Raw genomic sequence first — 18,612 nt, 5'->3', positions numbered from 1 at the left:
TCATCGACGATTTGTTTGAATATATTCTCTGTTCCCTTCCCTCTTTCTTCTCCTTCTGGTATGCCCATTATTCTTATATTGCTCTTTCTGATGGAGTCAGAAAGTTCTTGTAGAGTTCTTTCATTTCTTTTAAGTCTCAAGTCTCTTTCTTCTTCCCTCTGTGTAAATTCCAGGTTCCTATCTTCGATGTCACTGATTCTTTCCTCCATCTGGTCAACTCTACTACCTAAGCTCGATATTTTATTGTTAATTTCTTCTATTGAGTTCTTAATCTCCAGAAATTCTATTTGGTTCTTTTTCAAGATTTCAATCTCTTTTGTAAAATGCTCATGGTGTTCTTTGATTGTGTTTCTGAGTTCATTAAACTGCCTTTCTGTGTTTTCTTGCATCTCGTTCAGTTTTTTCAGAATTGCGATCTTGAATTCTCTGTCATTTAAATCACAAAGGTCCATATCTCTAAGTTCCTTTTCTGGAGACTTTTCACTTTCTTTCTGAGCTATCTTGTTGCCTTGTTTATTCATGGCAATCACTGATTTACTATTTCTCTTCCTAGACATCTACAGGAGTGTCTTCTGCAACAGGTTGATAGGTATGCAAAGAGCTTTTGGAGTTCCAAAGCTCTTTCTGCACCAGATTCAGAGCCCGTTTGTTTCAGCAGTTCTGTTTACTCCTGCAGGGATCCGCCCAGATAGGTGGGGCCAGGGGCGGGGTGAGTTGTGAGAGGTGGCCCAGAGCAATGGCGGCGACCACCACCGCAGCCAGTCCTGCTTCCACAGCTCCCTCCCCTTTGCCGGAACTAGTTGAGCTGCGAATCTGTGTCTGCGGTCCACAGTTCTCAGAGCAGCAAATATTCTGTCCTTTGATCCGACACTGCTACTTTATCGCTTCTAGCACCGGGCAGGTGGGGGCGGGGCGAGCTCTGGGTGGGTAGGGAGGGGGCGGCTAGTCTCCTTGCCTAGGGCTTTCGTTCTCCGCTCGGCAGTGAGGGCTTAAACCACCGAATTCAGCCCTCTTCCCTCAGTCGTTGCTCCGAGGTCTGCCGTGAGCGTTGGGTTCAGCCGTTTTGTATGCTGCCCCCTCAGCCCTATGGGCCGTAAGCGGAGCCCTCGCAGTCCGAGTCCTTCCCTCTCCCGCAGTTGCGGAAGATCCGGGAGCAGCGGGCTCCGAGCACTGAGCTAGGTCTGTGTCCTGCGCCCGCGCGGCTCCGTCTCCGCACTTCTCCTCTCCCTCCTCCCCCGCTCGCGCGATTCACCCACCTGGAGGTGAATTCAGTAGTCGGCCTCTTCATCTTGCCTGTCTGCTGTGCAAGGAGTCCTTTGTGGAGTTATTGTTGTCCGATTCGTTGTAAATTCCAGGGGAGCGTTACAGAGGCTCACCTCACGCCGCCATTTTTTTTTCAACTCACTGGTTATTTTTATTTTCCAGCTTCTAGAGCTGCTTTCCTTGATCCCATGTCCTCTTCCTCCAACGTCACACCAGGAGGAGGTCACCTTCCATCACAGGTCACATTACTTTCCTCTCCTGGAGTCTAATCTCCCTCTGCCTCCCTCTGCCATGGACACTGTGGATGCGTTAGGAGTCACTCAGAAAACACAGGAAAACCTTTTCCTCCCATGATGCCTAAATGAACCAAGTATGACAAAGTCCCTCTTCCCATAAAACACTCACCTGGTCCAGCCATGACTCAGACCATCTCAGAGCTCCCTCGGCCTCCCATATTCACATCCACCACACAGCCCTGTTTTACTGACCACATCCAACATCCCCCCAAATGATAACTCCTTAAAACATTAATCCAGTCTGAAATGTTTGAGTACCATCATCTCAAATGTCCGAAATCTCATTACTAACTCAGCTCTGAGTGACAATTTGGGTGGATACATCCTAGGGTAAAATCCTCTCTGTCTGTGACACTAGAAGACAAGTTGTCTCTTAAAATACTTGCAGGGCAGGAATAGGATAAGCGTTACAGACATTTTCATTCCAAAGAGATGAAACGGAGGGGTCAGGTTTGAAACATCCTGTGCACAGGGGGGTGTAGAGCACTTGTGCTCCGAGGGTCCCACACTGACACTGATAAAAAGGAAGGGACACCGTCTGTCCCCAGGGGCTTTGGGACAAAGGGGCACGCGCGCCACCAGGAGGCGCTCGGGACGCGCTCAATTCACATCCCGGGAGGAGGTGGCTGAGGGCTGCTGTCCTGTCAGGGTTTGGTCTCCAGGCTCCTTATCCTCCTCCTGACGTCCCCGCCGCAGAGACTGTTTTCTAAAGGTTCCGGAAACACAGAAGTGTCCTCCCTTTTACAGATATTGGAACATTATTGACTATATTCCCATATGACACTGCACATCCATGTGACTACTTTCCAAATGAAAGTTGATATTCCATATTATGTACTATTAGTATCAGGTGTGCAGCGTAGTGGTTAGACATTATATAATTTATGAAGGAACCCCCATCTCACACTGCACACAGTCTTCACAATGCTGCTGACTGTATCCCCGTACTGTACTTTCCTATTTAGAATACGCTGTCACCATGGTGATGTGCACACTTCCCAAGGACCAGGCACTGCGATGTCTTCCTCTCCTATAATCATGTAATAGCCATGAGTTTGGGAGAGCAGTGACTTCTATGTCATAGATAAATAATCAACATTCAATAACAGCCTTCCTCCTGATGTTCTGTATTCCTAATTGACTTCACCAATTATTCTATTGTTTTAACTTGTTGAATCTCTTTCATGACTGTCTGGGCAGAGAGACTCTGTGTAAATGGCCCTTGTGGTTACTGAAAACCCACAGCCTCTCCATCAGCTCGATGACTCTCTCTCTAACTTCTCAGGATCTTCAAGTCCCAGGGGTAGAAAAGCATCCTCTCAACACTTCCGTCTTCTTGGTCTCCTTGAAGGTCAGGAAGCCAGAGGTACCCAGGGGCGAGGGCAGCAGCATCACGTGTATGCCAAGTGCACTCTTACAGGATGTGCAGCCCGGGGCCCCTTTCCCAGGGGTACATGTGTCCCCAGACCCCAGGATCATCCCCCAGGAAGAAGAGAACATCCACCCCTCACTGCTGTCCAGCAGCCCATAGAGCTCATCATGTGCAGCTCAGGAAGGCAAACACTGAGGTCTGGGCCTGACGGTGATGGGAGGTGAGGGCAGGTGTCCTCCTCCTCAGTCTCCTGGTGGAGACCCAGTGGGCTGTTTCCACAGGGCAGTGACGTGGTGTGGGGATGCTGTAGGAGAGTGAGGACACACCATGCCGTTGTCAGAATTGACATCGACTTTGAAATACAATTAGGGATCTAATTCATAATATAGACAATCTGGGGGTTCAGTCAGTAGGTGTCTGAGGAGATAGGGGTATTTTAGTGTTCTGCTTCGAGGAACATGCATGTGGACATTTCACTGGATACAATGTGGCTGACAATATACATTTACATCTTCCCACTGCTATGTCCACACACCAGTAGAGTTAGTTATCATTCACTCAATTATATATTGAGATGGCACTTGTCCATGTGTCATCAAAACTGAGCAGGTCAAATATACCCTGTGGGTTCACTACGACTTAAGTGTGTTCGTTCCCAACTGTGAACTCACAGCCCCACACTACTGATAGGGTCCCTTGTCCATGCAATGGTGACTCTTTCTGTTCCTTGCTTCTCTCCTACACGAGAAGCCCACCTGATCTGGGCATCACCACAAGTCCCTCAGGTGGGACAATGGGAATGACCCCCTTAAAGGACAATGAGTGGGGCTGTTCCTACTCGTGCTCCTGCTTCCAGGTCCAATAAAATGCCTATAGATTCAGGTAACACCTGCAGCCTCCTGATCTATGCCGTTTACTATGGTCAATTAAGAATCATTAAAGATTCTACAAGAAAACAAAGAGACATTGGTATGGAAAGACTTACAGACAGCAGACAACAATATGCAAATGTCACACTCATGTAATTCCATCACTGTGTACACAGAATTCATATTCTTAAATAAATACTACCATGCAGAAAGTCACACATGTTCTCATTACAGGCAGAGGTCCTGGAACCTCACCTGGCATGTCCTTCCCTGCCCTGGAGTGGGATGGGGGAGCAGTGGGGGCCATGGGGAGGGTACTGGGCTCCCTCTCAGCTGACATGTGCCCTTGGACACATCACACGGCTCCTCTGGGCTGCGTGTGTAGCTTTACCTCTGCAACATGCAGGTGGATTGATACCTCGGTCACTTGTCCTGGGTGCTCACATACAAATGAAATGAGGTAATGGGTGCTGAGCATTCACTCCAGCAACATCACGTATAAGAAATCTTGTTTCCTGAACTCTCACGTGGCCACCAACTAACCAGGACACTCACGCCTGCATGAGGCCCTGCCCTTGTGTAGGTGTCCAAGCCCGGAGCTCCCTATATGGAAGGAGGACATGCAAATAGGGGCCCCTCTGCTGATGAAAACCAGCCCAGCCCTGACCCTGCAGCTGAGGGACAGGAGCCCAGCCCCGGGATCCCAGGTGTCCCTATTCCGTGGTCAGGACTGAGCACAGACGACACACCATGGAGTTTGGGCTCAGCTGGGTTTTCCTTGTGGCTGTTTTAAGAGGTAATTTATGGAGAACAGGAGACTCTGAGTACGTGAGGGAATATGAGTGAGGGAAATAGTGGATGTGACAGTTTCTGACCAGGCCTCTCTGTGTTTGCAGGTGTCCAGTGTGAGGTGCAGCTGCTGGAGTCTGGGGGAGGCTTGGTGCAGCCTGGGGGGTCCCTGCGACTGTCCTGTGCAGCCTCTGGATTCACCTTCAGTAGCTACTGGATGCACTGGGTCCGCCAGGCTCCAGGGAAGGGGCTGCAGTGGGTCTCAGCTATTAATACTGACGGAAGTAGCATGCACTACGCCGACTCCGTGAAGGGCCGATTCACCATCTCCAGAGACAACAACACGAACACGCTGTATCTGCAAATGACCAGCCTGAGAGCCGACGACACGGCCGTGTATTACTGTGCGAGGGACACAGTGAGGGGAAGTCAGTGTGAGCCCAGACACAGACCTCCCTGCAGGGGACGGGGGGCTGGGCTGCAGGGGGTACTGAGGAGACCAGGGGACACTGAGGACACCAGGGGGCCTCAGGACCACCCAGCACAGGGACCAGCCCCAGAGGCAGATGGGGACCTGGGTGGGGAGTGGATTCACTGTTGGGAGCAGAGATTGCCTGTAAAATTTCTCAGCTGCCCCCAGGGGCACTTCTTGACTCTTCTCTGTTACTCTAACATCTGCATTTCTCAGCAGCTGACAAGGAGGTTCCATTGTTTACAAAGCAATATCACCAGTGACTTTGCTTCTTTCCTTGACTGACTTCCCCTGTGTCCTGTTTTTATTTCTTGACAGCGATACCATCTTGAAGGTTATCATCTCCCCTGTGGTTGGGAAACATTTCTCACAAAGAGAGACCCCGGCACAGTCCAGGCCCCTGTGTGCTGAGCTCAGGCTCTCTGCCCCCCTCATGCCCATGGTGTCCCCACATGGGGCCTCCTTCCCACAGGCACACATGGCCGCACTGGGTTATGTTCAGCTCCGAAGACCCCACCCCCACGGTCTCTGTCCTCCCTGCCTCTCGTTAGCCTCTCCTTCCTCATTTACTCTGGTAGAGGTTGAAACCCACCCCAACATCACCTTCTGTCACCTACTGTCCTAATTCTCACTCACTCTGTCCCAGACCCTGAGACCCATGGCGCTGGACTTGGCTCACACTCCCAGTTCTCCCCACAGTACCCGTCACAGAAGGGAGGTCCAGTAAATACGTGGCCATTCACGTGGCCCCACATCATCTAATCCATCTAATGTGTGTATCCATTTGTGTACAACCCAGGGCAGGTTACACTCAGGTGGTTCTAAGGGGCCCTGCTGAGCCCACGTGTCATGGAAACATATGACTCATGGTGAGACAGGCACTATTGCAGGACAGGCCTGTGTCAGGTGGGGACACAGCTGGCTGCTGACCACAAGGCAGCACTAACAAGTCAGAAGCTCTATGACACAGGACACCCTGATGGACCCACATTTAGAGAGAATCACGGTGGACACCTCATGGGTGGCTGTGTCGAGACACTGGTCAGGGAACACAGTTGGTGTGTTAGTCACTTCTCATGTCACAGGGACCAGTCCATGTGCAGAGTCAGATATTTGTGAGCTAAAGTTATGGGAAAGACATGGAACAGGACTGACAGGGAACCCACAACTGAAAGATTGTTTAGGACATTAAATTAAAAACATAGCAAAGGCATAAGAGCTGAGTGTACTAAGGAGTTGTACAAACAATAGGGAATAATTGAGTATTACTCTCAGTACATTCATTTAAAATATTGTTTTCTCACTTTATATTCACTCATATTTTCTAAAAGTTTCAATCAATTTGATTGTAGAATAAGAAATAACATCAGAAAATGAATAAACAGAGGGTGGCAAAAATACTCATTTGAAGAAAGGATAAAACTGTATTAAAATTGTAATACTCAATATGTACTAATAACAAAAGATGAATACAAGTCATGTGTATACATTTTTGGCACCTCCGATATATCAAACCAAACAGCTATCTTTGAATTTTTGTAATTAAAACGAAGTGTAGGTGCTAAAGGTGTTCTCATCATCTGTCTCCATATCCAATTCTGTTCTTTGAGCAAAACACTGATCTTAGATGTCAGTCTTTCATCCCAAACTCTTTGATGGAAGGAAAGGAATTGTGACAATGTGTCTGCCTCATGCAGCCTGTGTGGCTCAGTGTGTCACCAGGGGACAGGTCACTTCCACAGTCCTGCACCAGGACACCTGGTGGGATAAGCCCAACTTGGTATCACAAGAGAAGAGACATGTTCTTGTTGCAGAACGAGGCTAAGGATGTGGGAGTCATTTTGAAGATATTCAACTAAAGATAAATGAAAAACAGGATTTGTGCATTACTGAGAGTGTATGCTGTGCCCTCATGGTCACTAAATTCTTAACCTTTAACAAGGGTCCCTCACATTGATGTGGCACGGGGCCCTGACATGGCACAGTTGTTCTGCTGGTCACTTTAACTTGAGACCCACGTAAAGGTCTTTGTTGTAACGTCTCGCCATACTCAGGAAGACATCCATTCAGAGGGGTCAATGCAGGTGGGTGTGATTAGAAGTGCTTAGATATTCCTTTTAAGGAAACCCATATGTTTGGATTTCTCTCTGGGTGTTCTGGTCGGAGACACTAAGGAGCATTGGAGCTTCCCACCAAAGTGGCCCCTCGTTACTCTGAAGGGCATTTCTGTGTCCACTCCTCATGGGACAGCCCCAGAATCCCTAATCCAAGGTGAACAGGATTAATTAACTGTATGGTGTAGACTGTTCCACCTGTTAGATCTAGTTTTATAGAAGCTAGCCTTCTCTCGTCCACCCCATTGTGTCCTGGATAAATATGGGTTCATCTACTTTATCAAATAGAAATGAATCATGGGGGAGGGGAAGAGAACTCACACACTAGACCCACGAGTTTATAGAAGCCCCCGCCCAGCACACAGTGTACAGCCTACAGCCCCCACCCACACGCCCACAATGAAGCCTGAGCCCGAGCTGACAAGCAGAGGGGAGCTGAACCCAAGTGGAGAGGAATTTGGGTGCCACGTGTCTGAATAGGAGTTTCCTGGGGGTACTACTCTGTTTCCCAGGCCTGTCTCCATGTTTCATGGTAGAGGATAGAGGACGCATGGTTTTCCTACATAAAATTGGACGGAACAGGGCAAGGAGCATCTGCTGGGAATGCAGAAAGGCACTTCCTGCATTGTGTGTGTTCATGCATTTTATCACCTTATCTACTTATCATGTTTCCACATCTTTACAGACCTTTCCTGCTGGGGAGAGACAGCCCCTCGTGGGCACTCAGTCCTCAGAGGCAACACAGCCCAAGCTGGAGCACGCTCTTCACACACAAACTAACCCACCCAGAGCACCGCCTCTCTGTGGCCCGCACACCAGGACACACTTCCTCTGCCTTCATCATCCCAGGCCCAGGTGCCCAGCACAGGGAGATGCCCCTCATCTCTGAGCCACTGACATTACTCAACCTGGTCCATCCAGAGCTGATCACCTGCCTGGCCCTCCTTTCCCAGGGAAAGGCCAATGAGACCAGGTCCTCAGCTGCCCCTCGCTCCCTGTCTCCTGTCTGCTGACCACCCTGGTCCTTCCATGTGGTCTCACGTGGTCCCAATCTTCTTGTTTCTATGAGCTGTGAGTGTGATAAACTCTGATTTTCCCTGGTCCCCTCCTGTGTGTTCTCTGGTGGCCGTGCCTGACTGACATCTCATGGAAGAATGCAGACATTTCGTACTAAAGTCGGAAGGTCTAGTATTGAGAGGGGGTCTTAGAGACGTCGTGTAAGTGCTTGTCTTCATGATTAGCTGTCTCCATTGAGTTCTGGCATCTGGGAAACCTCAGTGTTACATAGGGTTTCCTGTGCGTGTCTCTGTGCTGCTCTCTGTGGCCTCATTTGGAAAGAGTCAGCACCTCCTGTCCTAAACTGTGGACAAAGGTAAGTGTCTCTCTCTGGTCAGGGTGTTGTGGGGTCTGAGCACCTGCCCAGTGGCTTCTGAGCTGAGCTCAGACTCTGGGAACCTCCCTGAGCAGAGAACGGAGAGAACAGGCTCAGCTCTGTCCTGGGACGGGCTTCATTGACCTTTAACCTATGTCACAAAGGGCCAGCGGTCAGCACACCTCAGCTCTGGGCATCAGAATAGACAGTGGGGAACGAGGAAGCTGCAGGTCATGAGCACATACCCCTGAGTCATCAGTGACCCCACAGCCGATACCCACCTGTCCCTGACATCCATCAGAAAGGGATGGGGGCCCCAGTCCTCAGACCAGGATGTGTGCTTCCCGGGACCTACAGATGATTGACATGGAGACCAAATCTGCCTGCAGCCCTTCTCAGGAGGCTCCAGGATCCAACCCTGCCAAGTGCTCTGTTATTTTAGTTACAACTGAAGAGTTTCTGAAAGTGGGAAGAGACTTGTGATGTGGCTGCAATAATCAGGACTGTGTGGCCTTGGTGGAGGGAGAGACACACATCAATGGAGCAGAATGCGTGGGACCTTGGATAAGACAAGGGTTTCCTGATATGACACACAAAGCTCGGACACTAAAAAAGCAATGTGCTGATTTCTATCCAAGTAAAAAAGTTTGATACTTAGAATTTTATTCAAGAAAAGTAACATATGCTACACATTACAAACTATAATAAGATAAGTATCTTATGAAGTGGTGTATAGAATATGGAAAGACTATTTACTGCTTAATGAGAAGTGAGACAAACCAGAGTCTAAATGTCCAATATCTGTAATGAGGAGCCTCAAGCCTGACTGTACAGGGAGGCAGTTACTTAGACAAAATGAAGTCATATGAGCTTAAAAGAATAGGGGTGGGAAGGACTGTTTTGGTAGATTCACAAGGAAGCTGACATCAAAATTTTACTTTAGTTGAAAATTCATGCGTCCTATTTGGGAGACCACCTCAGGGATACTGTGGATACCTGATCATGGCATTGTACATCAGAAGCTAAACATTAATGAATGCCAACTATAATTTTATATATATAATGTGATGGTTCAGTGTGAGGTCGGAGGGATAGTGGATGGGGGGAGGGGGGTTCACAGTATGAGGGATATAAATGATGAACGTCTAAGTATTACCTTGTTTTGTACACCTGAAACTAATAAATAAATAAATTAAAAAAAAAAAAAAAAAAGAAAAGAAAATTCATCTATGAACATTTGGGAAGTGTGAGTATATTTAATGTGTTGGGTGTCAGAATGTGTCTGCACAGAATGCTAATAACTATATTAATTATTACACATATCCATAAGTTTTAAAAAATGGTGATCTACTCACAAAACTATGGCTTTTCTTTCATCTTTTTCAACCTGTCTCATAGACCAGTGCTCTTTCTTCCCTAACTCAGGGATGTGTGAATTCAAGAGAGAGACCCCACTGGGCCCCATAAGGACCAGGGGAGCCTCACTCAGTCCCTCCCCACTTATAAGGACCAGGCTGCCCCACATGCAAATTTCTCCTCAGGCTCAAGGGTAAAACCCTCCTTGGCTGTGAGCTCCCAGCTCTCTCCTCACACAGGGCTGAGGTCTCTGGGGAAGGCAGAGCTGTGGTCTAGAAGAAGATGACACTGCTGGGTCTTCTCCTGTGCCTGGTGACAGCCCCCCAAGGTGAGGGGTCAGGTGTCAGACACAGGTCTGTGGGATGGGTGTGACTGCACGTGAGTGACTGACTGATTCTCCTTGTCCCCAGGTGTCCTGTCCCAGCTGCAGCTGCAGCAGTGGGGCCCAGGACTGGTGAAGCCCTTGCAGACCCTGTCCCTCACCTGCGCTGACTATAAAGTCTCCATCACAACCAGAGGTTACTGCTGGCACTGGATCCAGCAGCCCCCGGGGAAGGGACTGGAGTGGATCGGGCACATATGTTATGATGGGAGCACATACTACAGCCCATCCCTCAAGAGCCGCACCTCCATCTCCAGAGACACGTCCAAGAACCAGTTCTCCCTGCAGCTGAGCTCTGTGACCACCAAGGACACAGCCGTGTATTACTCTGCGAGGGACACAGTGAGGGGAAGTCAGTGTGAGCCCAGACACAAACCTCCCTGCAGGGGACAGGGGGTGGGGGGTGTGCAGGACACCAGGGGGCACTGGGACAGCAGGGGGTGCTCAGGATCCACTAGGCTGTGTTCGTAACAGCTGGGACACTCAAGATCGACTGGGAGCAGGTGTGCACATGGGTGGGGAAGGAGCTCTTTATTTGGAGGAAGGATTTCCTCTCACAGCTCTCAGCTGCCCCCAGGGACAACACTTTCTTCTTCTCTGTGGCTCTGTTTTCTCATATTCTCACTGCAGACAACAAGTGAAAAGGGGACACTGCCTGTTTGCAGATGACATATCAGTGATTAGGGACAACCTCTTCACCAAGTTCCTGAGTGTCGTCTATGTATTCCTTGATAAAGTGACCACCCTGAAGACTCACCTCTTCCCCGTGGTTGGGAAACACTTTCCACAAAGAGAGACCCCAGCACAGTCCAGGTCCCTGTGAGCTGAGCTCAGGCTCTCTGCCCCCCACATCCCTACTGTGTTCCCAAATGGGCACCTCCTTACCGCAGGCACACCTGGTCCCATGGGATTATGTTCAGCCCCCAAAACATCCACCCCCATGGTCTCTGTCCTCCCTATATCTCGTTAGCCTCTCATTGCTCATTTACTTGGGAGGAGGTTGAATGCTACCCCAACATCACCTTCTGACACCTACTGTCCTAATTCTCACTCACTCTGTCCCAGACACTGAGCTCCATGGGCTGGAGCTCTGCTCACACTCCTAGCTCTCCCCACAGCACCCGTTACAGAAGGCAGGTCCAGTAAATACGTGGTCATTCACGTGTCCCCATATCATCCCCTAATTCATCTGTGTGTCCATTTGTGGACACCCCAGGGGAGGTGATACTTAGGTGGCTGGAAGGGGCCCAGCCGAGCCCACGTGTCTTGGAAACATATGATTCATGGTGACACAGGCACTATTGCAGGACTGAACTCTGTCAGGTGGGGACACAAATGGCTGCTGACCAACAGTCACTACTAATAAACCAGAAGATTTATGACACAGGACAACCCAATAGACCACATTTAGAGAGAATCACAGTGGACACCACATGGGTGGCTATGTCGAGACAATAGTCAGGGAACACAGTGGGTGTGTTGGTCACTTCTCATGTCACAGTGACCAGTCCATGTGCAGAGTCAGATATTTGTGAGCTAAAGTTATGGGAAAGTCATGAAGTAGGACTGCATGGGAACCCACAACTGAAAGATTGTTTAGGACATTAAATTTAAAATATAGCAAAGGTGTACTTAAGAAGTTGTACAAACAACAGAGAATAATTGAGTATTACTCTCAGTACATACTTTTAAAATATTGTTTTCTCACTTTATATTCACTCACATTCTCTAAAAGTTTCAGTCAGAGAAGTCATCAAAATGGCGGCGTGAGGTGAGCCTCTGTAAAGCTCCCCTGGAATTTACAACTAATAGAACAACAATAACTCCACAAAGGACGCCCTGCACAGCAGACAGGCAAGACAAAGAGGCCCACTACTGAATTCACCTAAAGGTGGGAGAATCGCGCAAGCGGGGGAGGAGGGAAGGGAGAAGTGAGGAGACGGAGCCACGCGGGCGCAGGACGCAGACCTGGCTCAGTGCTCCGAGCTCGCTGCATCCCGGAACTACCCAGCTGCGGGAGAGGGAAGGACTCGGACTGCTAGGGCTCCGCTTACGGCCCACAGGGCTGAGGGGGCAGCATATAACACGGCTGAACCCAACGCTCATGGCAGAGACTTCGGAGCAAAGACTGAGGGAAGAAGCTGAAAAAGGTGGTTTAAGCCCTCACTGCCGAGCAGAGAACGAAGCCTTAGGCACTGAAACTAGTTGCCCCCTCCCTACCCTCCCAGAGCTCACCCCGCCCCCACTTGCCCGGTGGGAGAAGCGGAACAATAGCAGTGTCAGATCAAAAGAACAGAATATTTGCTGTTCTGAGAACTGTGGACCGCAGACACAGATTCGCAGCCCAACTAGTTCTGGCAAAGGTAAGGGAGCTGTGGAAGCGCGACCGGCTGTGGTGGTGGTCGCCTCCATTGCTCTGGGCCACCTCACAACTCACCCTGCCTCCGGCCCCACCTATCTTGGCGGATCCCTGCAGGAGTAAACGGAACTGCTGAAACATACGGGCTCTGAATCTGGTGCAGGAAGAGCTTTGGAACTTCAAACGCTCTCTGTATACCTACACGGACACTGCGCCCTGTGACCCAGGCGAACTATTAACAGAGGAGAAGCCCATCTTCCAGGGAATCCCCCCATTGTGTGAGAAGCTGGAATAGTACAAAGAAAACATAGCACTACTGTGTGAGAGAGGAAAAAAAAGGCTGCAGTCAGAGAGAAAATAAAACATTCTACCAACAAGTACTGGAAAACAAAAGAAAGACCTCTTCCTATCAACCTGTTGCAGAAGCTTCTCTTGTAGATGTCCAGGAAGAGAAATAATAAATCAGTAATTGCGATGAATAACCAAGGCAACAAGACAGCTCAGAAAGAAGGTGAAAAATCTCCAGAAAAGGAAATTAAAGATATGGAAATATGTGACTTAAATGACAGAGAATTCAAGATTGCAGTTCTGGAAAAACTCATCGAGGTGCAAGAAAATACAGAAAGGCAGTTTAATGAACTAAGAAACACAATCAAAGAACAACATGAGCATTTTACGAAAGAGATTGAAATTTTAAAAAAGAACCAAATAGAATTTCTGGAGATTAAGAACTCAATAAAGACATTAAGAATGAAATAACCAGCTTAGGTAGTAGAGTTGACCAGATGGAGGAAAGAATCAGTGACATCGAAGATAGAAACCTGGATTTACACAGATGGAAGAAGAAAGAGACTTGAGACTTAAAGGAAATGAAAGAACTCTACAAGAACTTTCTGACTCCATCAGAAAGAGCAATATAAGAATAATGGGCATACCAGAAGGAGAAGAAAGAGAGAAGGGAACAGAGAATATATTCAAACAAATTGTTGATGAGAACTTCCCAAACTTGTGGAAAGAACTGGATCCTCGAATCCAAGAAGCAAATAGAACACCTAATTACCTCAATCCGAAAAGGCCATCTCCAAAGCACATTGTATTGAAGCTGTCTAAAATCAATGACAAAGAAAGAATCCTCAAGGCATCCAGGGAAAAGAAGACGGTAACCTACAAAGAAAAACCCATTACATTATCATCAGATTTTTCAGCAGAAACTCTAAAGCCAGGAGGGAGTGGAACCAAATATTCAAACTATTGAAAGAGAGAAATTATGAGTCAAGAATAATATATCCAGCAAAGATACCCTTTATATATGAAGGAGGAATAAAGACCTTTCCAGACATACAGAAGCTGAAGGAATTTTCTAATACATGACCTGACTACAAGAAATACACCTTAAAGAACTAGAAAAAGAAGAACAAGTGAAACCCAAGGTCAGCAGAAGAAAGGAAATAACAAAAATCAGAGCAGAACTAAATGAAATAGAGAACAAAAAGATAATAGAAAAATTAATGTGACAAAGAGCTGGTTCTTTGAAAAGAAAACAAAATCGACAAATCCTTGGTAGACTCACTAAGATAAAAAGAAAGACCACACTAATTAACAAAATCAGAAATGAAAAAGGGGAAGGTATCACGGACACCACAGAAATACAAAGGATAATGCAAGAATACTATGAAGGACTATATGCCACCAAATTCCATAACCCAGAAGAAATGGACAAGTTCTTAGAAACATATAGCCTTCCAAGGCTGATCCATGAAGAACTGGAAAATCTAAACAGACCGATCACCAGTAATGAAATTGAATCAGTCATCAAAACCTTCCCAAAATCAAAAGTCCTGGACCAGATGGCTTCACCAGTGAATTCTACCAAACCTTCAAAGAGGATCTAATACCAATCCTGCTCAAAGTGTTCCAAAAAATTGAAGAAGAGACAGTACTCATTTTATGAGGCCAACATTACCCTGATACCAAAACATGGTAAGGACAACACAAAGAAAGAAAACTACAGACGAATATCTCTGATGAATACAGATGCTAAAATCCTAAACAAAATTCTAGCAAATCGAATACAACAATGCATTAAAAAGATTATTCACCACGATCAAGTGGGGTTCATCCCCGGGGCACAAGGATGGTTCAACATTCGCAAATCCATCAATGTGATACATCACATAAACAAAAGAAAGGTCAAAAATCATATGATTCTATCAATTGATGCAGAAAAAGCATTTGACAAGATACGACATCCATTTATGATTAAAACACTTACTAAAATTGGTATAGAAGGAAAATACCTCAACATAATAAAGGCCATATATGACAAACCCTCAGCTAATCTCATAATTAATGGTGAAAAGCTGAAGCCCTTTGCTCTATATTCAGGAACACGACAGGGCAGTCCCCTATCACCTCTCTTTTCAACATAGTGTTGGAAGTCCTTGTCAGAGCAATCTGGCAAGAGAAATAAATAAAAGGCATCCAAATTGGGAATGAAGAAGTTAAATTATCACTCTTTGCAGATGACATGATGCTATCTATAGAAAACCCTAAAGACTCCACCAAAAGCTGTTAGAAACAATCAACGAATACAGTAAAGTTGCTGGCTACTAAATCAACGTACAAAAGTCAATTGCATTCCTATATACTAACAATGAAATCTCAGAAAAAGAAATAAAAAAAAGAATTCCCTTTGCAATTGCAGCAAAAAGAATAAAATACCTAGGAATAAACTTAACCAAGGATGTCAAGGATTTATATGCCGAAAACTATAAGACATTTTTGAAAGAAATTGAAGAACACACAAAGAAATGGCAAGACATTCCGTGCTCGTGTATTGGAAGAATCAACATAGTTAAAATGGCCATATTACCCAAAGCAACATACAGATTTAATGCAATCCCCATCAAAATCCCAACGGCATTTTTTAAAGAAATAGAACAAAAAATCATCAGATTTGTTTGGAACCACAAAAGACCCTGAATAGGCAAAGCAATCTTAAGAAAAAAGAACAATACTGGAGGTATCACACTCCCTGACTTTAGCTTGTAATACAGGGCTACAATAATCAAAACAGCTTGGTATTGGCAGAAAAACAGACACGTAGACCAATGGAATAGAATTGAGAACCCAGAAATAAAACCACATAAATATGGACAGATAATTTTTGACAAAGAAGCTAAAAACATACAATGGAGGAAAGACAGCCTCTTTAATAAATGGTGCTGGTAGAATTGGATAGCCAGGGGCAAAAGAATGAAACTGGACTGCTATCTGTCACCATGTACCAAAATTAATTCAAAATGGATCAAAGACTTAAGCATAAGACCTGACACAATAAACTGCATTGAAGAAAACATAGGTACTAAACTTATGGACCTTGGGTTCAAAGAGCATTTTATGAATTTGACTCCAAAGGCAATGGAAGTAAAAACTAAAATAAACAAATGGGATTATATGAAACTGAAAAGCTTCTGCACAGCAAAAGAAACTATTGACAAAATAATGAGGCAACCAACTGAATGGGAGAAGATTTTCGCAAACAGTTCCTCCGATAAGGGGCTAATATCCAAAATATACAAGGAACTCATGAAACTCAACAACAAAAAAACAAACAACCCAATTGAAAAATGGGCAGAGGACCTGAAGAGACATTTCTCCAGAGGACATACAAATGGCAAATAAACATATGAAAAAATGCTCAACATCACTAATCATCAGAGAAATGCAAATAAACACCACAATGAGATATCACCTCACCCCAGTCAGAATGGCTTTCATCAACAAGACAAATAGTAACAAGTGTTGGAGAGGCTGTGGAGAAAAAGGAACCCTCATACACTGTTGGTGGGAATGCAGACTGGTGCAGCCACTATGGAAGGCAGTGTGGAGGGTCCTCAAAAAATTGTGAATAGAGCCCGCCCTCCTGCAGTCCAGCCCGTTTCCACACCACCCGCTCTCCGCCTCACAGGATCCGCTCGTGCCCAGAAAGGCTGTAGTTCCGTTGAACCATGTGTGGCATTTGGGCCTTCTTTGGCAGTGACGACTGTCTTTCTGTTCAGTGTCTGAGTGCTATACAGATTGCACACAGGGGTCCAGATGCATTCCGTTTTGAGAATGTCAATGGATACACCAACTGCTGCTTTGGATTCCACCGGTTGACAGTGGTGGACCCACTTTTTGGAATGCAGCCAATTCGAGTGAAGAAATATCCTTATTTGTGGCTCTGTTACAATGGTGAAATCTACAACCACCACAAGCTGCAATGCCATTTTGAATTTGAATATCAGACCAAAGTGGATGGTGAGATAATCCTTCATCTCTACAACGAAGGAGAAATTGAGCAAACAGTTTGTATGTTGGATGGGGTATTTGCATTTATTTTACTGGATAAAGCCAATAAGAAAGTATTTCTGGGCAGAGATACCTATGGAGTCAGACCTTTGTTTAAAGCTATGACAGAAGATGGATTTTTTGGCCTTGTGTTCAGAAGCTAAAGGTCTTATTAACTTGAAGCACTCCACAGCTCCTTTTTAAAAAGTGGAGCCCTTTCTCCCTGGACACTATGAAGTTTTGGATTTAAAGCCAAACGGCAAAGTAGCATCAGTGGAAATGGTTAAATATCATCACTGCAGAGACGAGCCTCTGCATGCCGCCTATGACAGTGTGGAGAAACTGTTTCCAGGTTTTGAGCTAGAAACTGTGAAGAGCAACCTCCGGATTCTTTTTGACAATGCCATTAAGAAACGTCTGTTGACAGACAGAAGGATTGGCTGCCTTTTATCAGCGGGCTTGGATTCCAGTTTGGTTGCTGCCACCCTGTTGAAGCAGCTCAAAGAGGCCCAAGTCCAGTACCCTTTCCAGACATTTGCGATTGGCATGGAAGCCAGTCCTGATTTACTGGCTGCTAGAAAGGTGGTAAATCATATTGGGAGTGAACACCATGAAGTACTCTTCAACTCTGAGGAGGGGATTCAGGTCCTGGATGAAGTCATATCTTCCTTGGAAACTTATGACGTTACAACAGTGCGTGCGTCTGTAGGTAGGTACTTAATTTCCAAGTACATTCAGAAGAACACAGATAGCATGGTGATCTTCCCTGAGGAAGGTTCAGATGAACTAACTCAGGGATACATATGTTTTCATAAGGCTCCTTCTCCTGAAAAAGCCGGGGAAGAGAGTGAGAGACTTCTGGAGGAACTCTATTTGTTTGATGTTCTCCAAGCAGATCGAACTACTGCTGCCCATGGCCTGGAATTGAGGGTTCCATTTCTAGGTCATTGATTTTGTTCCTAGTACTTGTCTCTGCCACCAGACCTGAGAATTCCCAAGAATGGGATAGAAAAACATCTCCTGAGAGAGACATTTGAAGACTTCAATCTGTTGCCTAAAGAATCCTTCAGTGATGGCATAACCTCAGTTAAGAATTCCTGGTTTGGGATATTACAGGACTCTATTGAACATCAGGTTAGTGATGCCATGATGGTGATGGCCACTGAAAAATTTCCCTTCAATACACCTAAAACTAAAGAAGGCTATTACTACCATCAAATCTTTGAACGCCATTACCCAGGCCGAGCGGACTGGCTGACCCATTGCTGGATGCCCAGGTGGATCAATGCCACCGACCCTTCTGCCCGCACTCTGACTCACACAAGTCAGCCGCCAAAGCATAGGCACTCTGTAAGCTGTAGAGTGAAAGTAAATGTTTCTTCTTATTGTAAATGGTAGGGGCCTTGGGGGCAGGAAGGGGAGAAACGAACCTCAACCATGCAGGCTTGCTTGGATGTGAAAAGAAATAAAAGTCTCAAATCTGAAAAAAAAAATACGAATAGAATTACCATATGACCCAGAAATCACTCTCCTGGGTATCTGCCCAAAAAAATCTGAAAACATTTATCCATAAAGACACGTGTGCTCCAATGTTCATTGCAGCTTTGTTTACGGTGGCCAAGACATGGAAACAACC

General features: G+C 46.3%; 1 pseudogene and 1 gene segment (V, D, J or C); both read left to right on the top strand.

Moving 5' to 3' along the window:
* Positions 1 to 4,476: 4,476 nt before the first annotated feature.
* LOC308497940 (immunoglobulin heavy constant mu-like) overlaps positions 4,477 to 18,612 on the top strand; it is a 97,093-nt gene continuing 82,957 nt past the window's right edge. Inside the window, exons 1-2 of the C gene segment in view lie at positions 4,477 to 4,596; positions 4,697 to 5,007.
* On the top strand, positions 16,655 to 18,319 carry LOC308497550 (asparagine synthetase [glutamine-hydrolyzing]-like; annotated as a pseudogene). The gene has a single exon. The product of its transcript is annotated as an asparagine synthetase [glutamine-hydrolyzing]-like (transcript).

Source organism: Rhinolophus hipposideros (genome assembly GCF_964194185.1).
Source record: "Rhinolophus hipposideros genome assembly, chromosome: 5".
NCBI lineage: Eukaryota > Metazoa > Chordata > Mammalia > Chiroptera > Rhinolophidae > Rhinolophus > Rhinolophus hipposideros.
The sequence above is the reverse complement of the archived record's forward strand: the minus strand, read 5'-3'. Positions and strand labels throughout refer to the sequence as shown.